This window comes from Gekko japonicus, unplaced genomic scaffold, assembly GCF_001447785.1.
Source record: "Gekko japonicus isolate JY-2015 unplaced genomic scaffold, Gekko_japonicus_V1.1 scaffold177, whole genome shotgun sequence".
Classification (NCBI taxonomy): Eukaryota; Metazoa; Chordata; class Lepidosauria; order Squamata; family Gekkonidae; genus Gekko; species Gekko japonicus.
In genome coordinates this window covers 925,591-934,547 of record NW_015161408.1, presented here as the reverse complement: position 1 = coordinate 934,547, position 8,957 = coordinate 925,591, and positions in this window count along the sequence as shown.

Sequence of the window (8,957 nt, the reverse complement as noted above, 5' to 3'; positions counted from 1 at the left end):
ATGTCACAGAGTCAACCTTCTGAAGCTGTCACATTCTCCAGAGGAACTAATTGCTGTAGTCTGAAGGTCAGTTATCATTCCAGGAGAATTTCAGGCCCCACCTGGAGACTGGCAACCCCAGCATGTACCACCAGCCACTGCGCTGAACAGTGCCAACTACCCATCACTCACAATATGGCTGACTTGAAACTGTACAAAACAGCAATCCAATCCAAAAGGCAGTATTGGGGGACAAGTTTGAGTTTGATTTTTGAACCTCTCCTTTGTGAAAGTGAGATCACCCCTCAATGGGAGTGGTGAGAAGGTAAGGAGAGATTTCAGTGAGTCTTGAAGAGGGACAAAGATTGCATCTTATTTATTTATTTGCTTACAAAATGTACAGCCCACCAGTCTACCCTCATAAGAGCCACCTAGGTGGCTAGCAGTTTAAAACATACATGATAGAATCACCCATTAAGACCAGTAAAACCACCAGGCCCGTAGCCAGGATCGGGGGGGGGGGCTTTAAATAATTCAGGAGGCACTGAAATTAAAATAAAAAGGGTTCGAATCAGGGCCTTCCAAAGAGCTGACTCCCAGCCCTGATTGAGTCCTGGTGCGCTGCAGGGGGGTGGGGGGTTTGAAGTTCCCTTGCGTCCAGCTCCCCCCTTGCCTTGCCTTGCCCCTGCCGCTCAGACCTGGGGCCAAAGCATGAGTCGTCATCCTGGAGCCCCGGGATGAAGGAGTGCACCCGCCTGGTCTGTGTACGGACACCCTGCTGTCAAGATCTCCACTCCCTGCTCTGGAAAGAGGGTCCACAGCCCCCACCATGCCCACTCACCGTCCTGTCCCGACCATCAGTGCCCAGGCGGGTGGGCAGGCAGGGGTGCTCGCTTGCTCTGCCCAGCATGGGAGGGACCAGCTTGGGCTGGAGACGGCAAGGTGGCCTCCAGGAGCAGCTCGGCTGGGAGCAGAGTGGAGCACCACAGGGTGAGCCGAGGGAGGAGGGCTGCGCTGGGCTGCTGGGCACTCTGCCCACTGGCCAGCCAGTGAGCGCATCTCATCCAGAGCCCACCTGGTTGCCTGCCTGCTTGTCCAGGGTAGTAAGTCAGGGATCCCTGATGGAAAGTCGGGGGGCGGGCCCCGAAATGATCTAATATAGCTACGGGCCTGAGTAGCAGGCTGTGATCACGCATGCTAAATAACCCACTTTCAAACCACTTTCAATGCACCTTCCAACCGGATTTTGTCAGTTCAAACAGTAGAATCCAGTTGGAAAGTGCACTGAAAGTGGATTGGATCATTTAGTGTATGTGATCAACAGCCTTAAGGAAGGAAGGAAGGGAGTAAATAGTGGACTCCTTTCAAAGGGCCTGTTCTTTCCACGATCTAAACTGCCTTACAATGCCGACAAAGGTTACCAGGTGTCCAGTATTGACCCAGACAGTCTAGTATTTTCATTGACTGTCTGATGGGGGGGGGGACCCTGAAAAAAATACCAGACATTTAAATGTCTGGTATTTTCCCAATTTTCCCCAAACTGTCAGTGAAAATACTGGACTCTCTAGGTCCACTGGCAACCTTTCCAAGCCCGAACAGCTAAGCATTCTGTCTGGACTCGAAGGAGGTGATGCTGAGTCCCAGCACCCCGGAGCATCCACTGCTACTCCTTTGCACTTGGCCTGGGTGCTCCTCCCACCGGAAAGGACATGCTACACGCCGTTTGCACTGGGAGGGGGAAGCACCCAGCCTTGATGTGTCTGGTATTTAAAAAAAAAAAAAATCCCCAGTATCTGGCAACCCTAATGCCAACAGGGTTGGTTCGGATGGTTTTAAAATGTGATTTTATAATGCATGTGTTAATTTGTTAGCCACCTTGGTGGCCCTTGTGAGGGCAGAAAGCTGGCATGCAAATTTTGAAAAACAGAAGCATAAATAGAACAAATACAAGAAAACAAAACACACACACACGCCCAGCTCACAAGCCTGCTTCTTTGCCTGCAAACCGGCTTGCTGGTCCCTCCCTCTCCCCTCCTAGTACCAAAGGCCTTTTTGAAATTCAACAATTTACTTCTCTAGCAAGCCAAACACGCCAATGTACGTGAGACTGCAGGGGCAGGGAGCGCCTTTGAGCGAGCTGCCAGGGCCCCAACGAGCACCTGGTGGGGATATCGAATGCGCCACGTGAATGGCTTTTCAGTCGATAGGGAGGTGGAGAGGCGGCCGAAAGAGCAGTCGGCAGGTGAGGCAAACCCAGCGTGGACCGGGAGCTTTGTCAGGAGGCGAAATAAACGGTGTTCTCAGCTCCTTGATAGCAGGCTCAGAGAGCAATCATTCAATTGCCAGCCAGCCTGTGCATAAATTCCAGGTTGGACTTTTGTTCTCTTCCAAGCCTGCGATTGCTTGCTGGGCTGCCGTACTTGAGAGCCAAGTGCTAAATGCTACACTTTCATTTGTCTCAAACTAGGTCAGACTATGGGGGGAGAAAAAAAAACTGTCTGCTTTGTTTTGTTTTCTCGAACGCAGAAGCAACTGGCCCTGTGATTAGCGAAATGCACTAGGTTGCGGCAGTTTTTATTAGAATGACAGTTAATGCCTGGAAACAGTCCCAAGTAAACAGCAAATGCCTAATTTTTACTAATAGAGCCTGGACGAGGATACAATCAGATAGATGTTCCCTAATTTCCTGAGTATCTAGCTATCTGTCAGTCAGTCTGTCTGTCTGTCTGTAGGGTACTTTCACACATGCTAAATAATGCAATTTCAGTGTCCGTTTGCAAGTGGATTTTGCCATTTCACACAACAAAATCCAGTTGCAAAGTGTGCTGGAAGTGGATTGAAAGTGCATTATCTAGTGTGTGGGAAAGCACCCTGTCTGTCTGTCTATTCACCAGCAGTTTCAGTTCACAGCTTTTCAGTCTCGATTGTATGGATTTGTTTGTCTAGTATACACATGCCTGGCTTTTATCTGCAATTTGTATGGCATTTGTATAGACCCCGTCCATGAATATGCATAATGCAGATTGAGGTGCAAATTGTGTTTCAAAAACGCATACCTTTTTATGGGGAAAACACGATGCAAAGAAACAGAAAATGCTGTGGGAAATAAAGAAGATTCCCCCCCTTCCTCAGTTCAGTCTGCACAAGGAAGAAGCAAAATTGATCAGCCGGGATGGAAAATTCACGGTCGGGAAAGGGAGGTGTAACCATCCAGGCACTTAGCAGTGTTCGCAAGCCAGTGGCGAACATAGTTTGCAATACACTATTCCAGTGGTACTCCAAACCTTGAGCATCCGAATAATGCACTTTACAGGGGAACCTTTGCTGCTATGAAGAGGTTATGGCTAAAACAGAGATCACGTGGAAACAGCAATTTCTTATAAGAGCTGTTAACACTCACGCTACTTCAGTGGCTGCCGATCTTTCTAAGGATGTGAGAAGAGCTCTGCTGGATGACACCGAAAGCCCCTTTTGCCCACCACCCCGATTCTACAGCAGTCAAGCAGATGCCCGCGACCATGACGTGGAAACAACAGAGTGGTTCACCTAAGGTTGCCAAAGACTAGGTGAGGCCTTGAGATCTCTTGGAGTTACAGCTAATCTCCAGACAACAGAGATCAGTTCCCTGGAGAAAATGGCAGCTTGGAAGGGTGGACTCTGCCATTATACACCACTGAGGTCCCTCCCTTCCCCAAACCTGCCCTTCTCACGATCCACCCCCAAATCTAAAATGGGCAATCCTGTCTATACCTGCTTGCTCTCCTCAGCATGTCCTATTCTGAGATATACTACTTCAGGACATAAAGTCTCCATTTAGCTGTCCTGGCTAAAGAGAACATAAGGAAAGGCCCATTGGATCAAACCAGAAGTCCATCTAGTCCAGCGTCATGCTTCTTACACTGGTTAATCAGATGTTGCAGTGAAGGTCACAAACAAAGTATGAAGTTGATAGCCCATGTTGCCCCCCAATAACTGGCATTCAAAGGTAGACTATTCCTGAAAATGAAGGTTTCACATCATAGCCCATAAGCGCTCATAGGCATAGGTTGATGAGTTTGTCAAATACATCATTAAAGTCACCTATGATGTGACCCCACATCTTGGGACAATGATTATTTTTTAATGTTGTTAAATTGATTTAAGAAGAAATGAAAATATGCTGTTGGGTTGCCCTCCAGATCCGTCCCCTGCTGTGTTCTGCAGCTGATGAGACAGGAGTGGAACCAGACTTTAATTCTGTGCTACAACCAGTCCCAGGAGCCTTCCTACACTGGCACCAGAGTATTTGGGGAGGGGCCATGGCTCAGTGGTAGAACGTCTGCTATGCACGCAGAAGGTCCCAGGTTCAGTCCCTGGCATCTCTTGTTAAAAGAACCAGGGAGCAGGTAATGTGAAAGACCTCTTCCTAACTCCTTTCCCTTCCCCTTCCCACAACAGACACCCTGTGAGGTAGGCGAGGCTGAGAGAGCTCTGAGGAAACTGCCCTTGAGAGAATAGTTCTGAGAGAACTTATGACTGACCCAAGGTCACACCAGCTGACTGCAAGTGGAGGAGTGGGGAATCAAACCCGGTTTTCCCCAGATTAAAGTCCAGGCTCTCAACCACTACACCAAACTGGCTCTCTCCTAAACTGGCTCTCTATCTTAGCTCCCGGAGAGCCACTGCCAGTATGAGAAGACAATACTGACCTTGATGGACCAAAGGTCTGATTCAATACCAGGCAGCTTCATGTATCTCAGATCTCTGCTGCAACTCCCACTTTTGGCATGAGTAAAAATTAGGATGCATGATAGAAAGAGAACTCAAAACACCACAATATCCACAGGAAGATGATTCAGTATAACCACCCAGTTCCTTAAGCTACACGTTTTGATGGTTTGTATTTTCTCCAGCCATCCCCAATGTAAGTTTTGCATTAGTTTGGTGGCTGCAAAAACTCAATAGTTCCCCCCCTCCACTGAAACCTTTGGCAATGAGATCTATTATAATCTTATGGAATTCAGAAATGTTTAAACAGTGGGATGAAGTTTATTAGTGGGACGGTTGTCTATTATCAGCTTTCTGTAGACATTTTGCTGAGGATAGGCCATGCAGCGTCTTTGGAAAGAAAGTAAATGTTGGTATGGGTTTGTGGCGTTTTGTTCCTAACATTTTTAGAACGTTGAATGTGGGAGTTTCTATATTCTGCTCAAGTATGTTTGTTACATGCTGTTAGTTGTCACTGAGGAAGATCTCTTGGGCGAAACGCATTTGATTTGAGTGTGTATTAAATGTTAATAGTTCTGCTTTGATTTTTAACACATTATTTTGTTGTTCAGTCGCACAGTTGAGTCCAACTCTTTGCGGCCCCATGGACCACATCACGCTAGGCCCTCCTGTCTTCCATCGTGCTCTGGAGTTTGCTCAATTTCATGTTCGTTGCATCAATAACACTGTCTAACCATCTCATCCTTTGTCATCTCCTTCTTCTTTTACCTTCAGTCTTTCTCAGCATCAGGGTCTTCTCCAGTGAGTGCTCCCTTCTCATTTGGTGGCCAAAGGATTTGAGCTTCAGCTTCAGTATCTGGCGTTCCAGGGAACAGTCAGGGTTGATTTGATCTCCTTGCAGTCCAAGGGACTCTCAAGAGTCTTCTCTAGCACCATAATTCAAAAGCATCTATTCTTCGGCGCTTGGCCTTCCTTATAGTCCAACTCTCGCAGCCATACATTACTACATTACTACTTTTGTTAGCAGGGTGATGTCTCTACTTTTTATTATGCTGTCTAGATTTTCCATCACTTTTCTCCCAAGGAGCAGGCATCTTTTAATTTCATGGCTGCACATTATACCAGGGCTTTTTCAAGCCTGAACTCTCTATAGAAGCTAAAATGACTCCACTGAGGCTATCGTACTTTGGTCACATTATGAGAAGTCAAGTCATGGGAAAAGACAGCCATGCTAGGAAAAGCTGAATGCAGCAGGAAAAGGTGAAGTGGATTGACTCAATCAAGGAAGCCATGAGGGCCCTCAGTTTGCAAGACCTGAACAAGACTGTTAACAATAGGATTTTTGGAGGACGTTAATTCATAGAGTTGCCATAAATTGGAAGTGACTTGATGGCACTTAATACACCCACACACACCAGTGTTGCTGTTTTTTGTAATACGATAACAACAAAATGCTGGAAACTCATATATAAGCCTCCACCGATTTCCACTAATTTCACCTTCAGGACTTGGAGAGCTCCCCGCTCCAAGGTTCCAGTACCCAGTGCCAGTAAGTACCACCACAAAAAAAAGCCATGAATTATATAAATTACTAGGAAGCAGGCTCGTTGTAGCAATGAAGACAATGGGCGCTAGCTCAGCCGCCCAGCACCCCTTTCTTCCTGGTGCCTCCCCCAGCTGCCTGATACCCCGGCGGGCCAAGACTGCCGGAACTCGACCCCACGGCTGCCTGAGGGGCCACCGAGCCAACATGGCCAGGGTTGTTCCTCCCCCCACCGTGCACTCAAGGGGCCACCAGGCCAAGGTGGGTGGCCTGGTGGGCCAAGGCGCTCCTCCCCTTGCCACACGTTCATGGTCCCAGCGGGCCGAGGTGGGTGGCCTCATTTCTGCAGCACCGCCGTGCGATGGAGGCAGCAGTGGGCCAAGGCAGCTGGGCTCGTCCCTTTCCCCACCCACTCGAGGGGCCGGCGGGTCAAGGTGCCCAGCCTCGTCCTCCCCACCACGCGTTCGAGGCACTGGCATGGGCACATCAGGGAGGGAGGGCGCAGTGCTGCAGCTGGCTGCCTCACAGAGGCAGTCATAGGTGGAGTGGTGGGAGGAGGAAGGCGGTGTGGGTCCCGTTTGCGCGTGGTGGCGGCAGGATGCATGGCTTGCCAGCTCCGACCGAGTGCCACACGTCATGTTGGAGCGGTAGCAAGCAAGGGAGTTCTCATGGGAGCTGCAGTGCAAGAAAGCCGGGTGGGGAATGAGGGCTGGGCCCGCACTTTCAGCCCCCTGGCAAGCTCCCCGGCTTCAGGGGTGGCAGAAGGGGTTGGCACAGTCTCCGTGGGCAGCCAGGCAGTGGCAGCATCAGGGCCACCTCGAGTGCTCTGTGGGCCAGCGGGGTGCCAGTCCCTTTGCAGGTGTAGGCCAGGTGGCGAGGCGGTGGGCGTCAGAGGTGTTCAGCCACCAGAGCATCCATCTCACCCAATGGCTCCCTGGAGACTGAGGGCAAGTCGATGCCTGGCAGGTCTGTGGGCAGGATGGAGGCGACGGAGGGAGGCAACGCAGGCAGGGGATTGGCCCCCCTCCTGAGCGACAGACCCGGGACCCAAAGGCTGGGGAGGCGTGTGGAACGTCTCACACAAAAACTCCTTTATTATAAGGAGAGATGATCAGATAGCAATTTGTATGCTACCCTTCTTCTTTGAGAAAGTTTTTTGAGTTTGCAATTCGATTATTTTTTCATTTTATTTAGTTGATCTTTTAGAACTTTCCCCTCTTTTTTTCTCTTTTTTCCCCTCCACTTTGTGTTAATTGAGAATATTTCCTACCCATTTTTGCTTGCTTGCTTGGTTTTCCGAAGTGGAGGATTTAGAGAATTAAGTTGAAGGAGTCCTAACATTAATTCCAGAATTGGTTCCTGCCCTGGTTGCTACAGCTTTTTGTTCATGACCTGCTTTTTCTTACAGGTGCCCATATGGGAATAAGCTCACAGGTACACCAACTAAAACATTATGCCCAAAGGAATTTGGGGTGAGACAGCATCCAGATTCCTTTTACAGGCAAGAATTAGATCAATGCACATTTGTACCTCTGTGCACTGATTTAATTACAGCACTAAAAGTAATCTCAATGCGGTAGAGCGATTGCAAAAAGAAAGCCTTGGTGCATAGATTAGTCCATGGACGTGTGTGCTCATGCATATTGGGAACCTGTAAGAGTGCAAAGCCCCTGACATGGATAGCCCCGGCTAGCCCAATCTCATCAGATCTTGGAAGCTGAGTCAGCCCTGGTCAGTATTTGGATGGGAGATCACCAAGGAATACCAGGGTTGTGATGCAGAGGGAGGCAATGGCAAACCACCTCTGAATGTCTCTTGCCTAGAAAACCCCACGGGGTTGCCATAAATTGGCTGCAACTTGACAGCAAAAAAATAATAATGGGGGGGGGGGAGAACTCACACTAAGAAACCGCCTCAAACTGCAAGCACAGCAATCTAAGCCCAGTCCACAAATCAAACACAAAATGAAATATTGCTGATGCGTCAGTACTCCTCTAAAGACAAAGCCAAGTGACTCTGACATCCAGGAAGAAATTCAGAGGGAGAGAATTTCTTCTGAGCTTGGGAGCAATTCAAGAAACCAGAGTCTGGCCAGGACTTGGTGTTCAGGTGCTCCATAGCAAATCTCCTGGCACTAATGTGTGCATAAAGGGGAACAGAGAGTTAGAGACGCAGTATTTTGTCTAAGGTGAACTATGTCGTGGTTACATTCGAAAGAACATGCCTATGTTCTTAGATTTAGATATCTTCCAAAAAGTGGGTATCTTCCTGGCATTAAGTGATGGGCACAGCCATGTTCTTGGTACTCTTGAAAATCAGTCTGAGTGGTGGCTGCCGGCCGAGGAGAGAAAATCAACTAGATAGCTTGGACCGAAGCTTCCACAAGTCCCATGGGGCTCAAGAGGACTTATTTTCTAGTCAATGCATTTAGGTTGATGCTTAATTTCAAGAACACAGTTTATCACAACATGGGTCACTTCAGGATTTGGGGACCCTATAAACAAAAGGCCCTGACCTGGATAGCCCATGTTCTTCCGAATGTAACCAAATGGATAGTCCAGGATAGCCAGATCTCGTCATGTCTCAGAAGCTAAGCAGGGTAAGCCCTGGCTAGTATTTGGATGGGAGACCACCAAGGAATACAGGGTTGTGACATGGAGGCAGGCAATGGCAAACCAGCTCTGAATGTTTCTTGCCTTGAAAGCCAGAAGAGGAAGAAGAAGAGGAG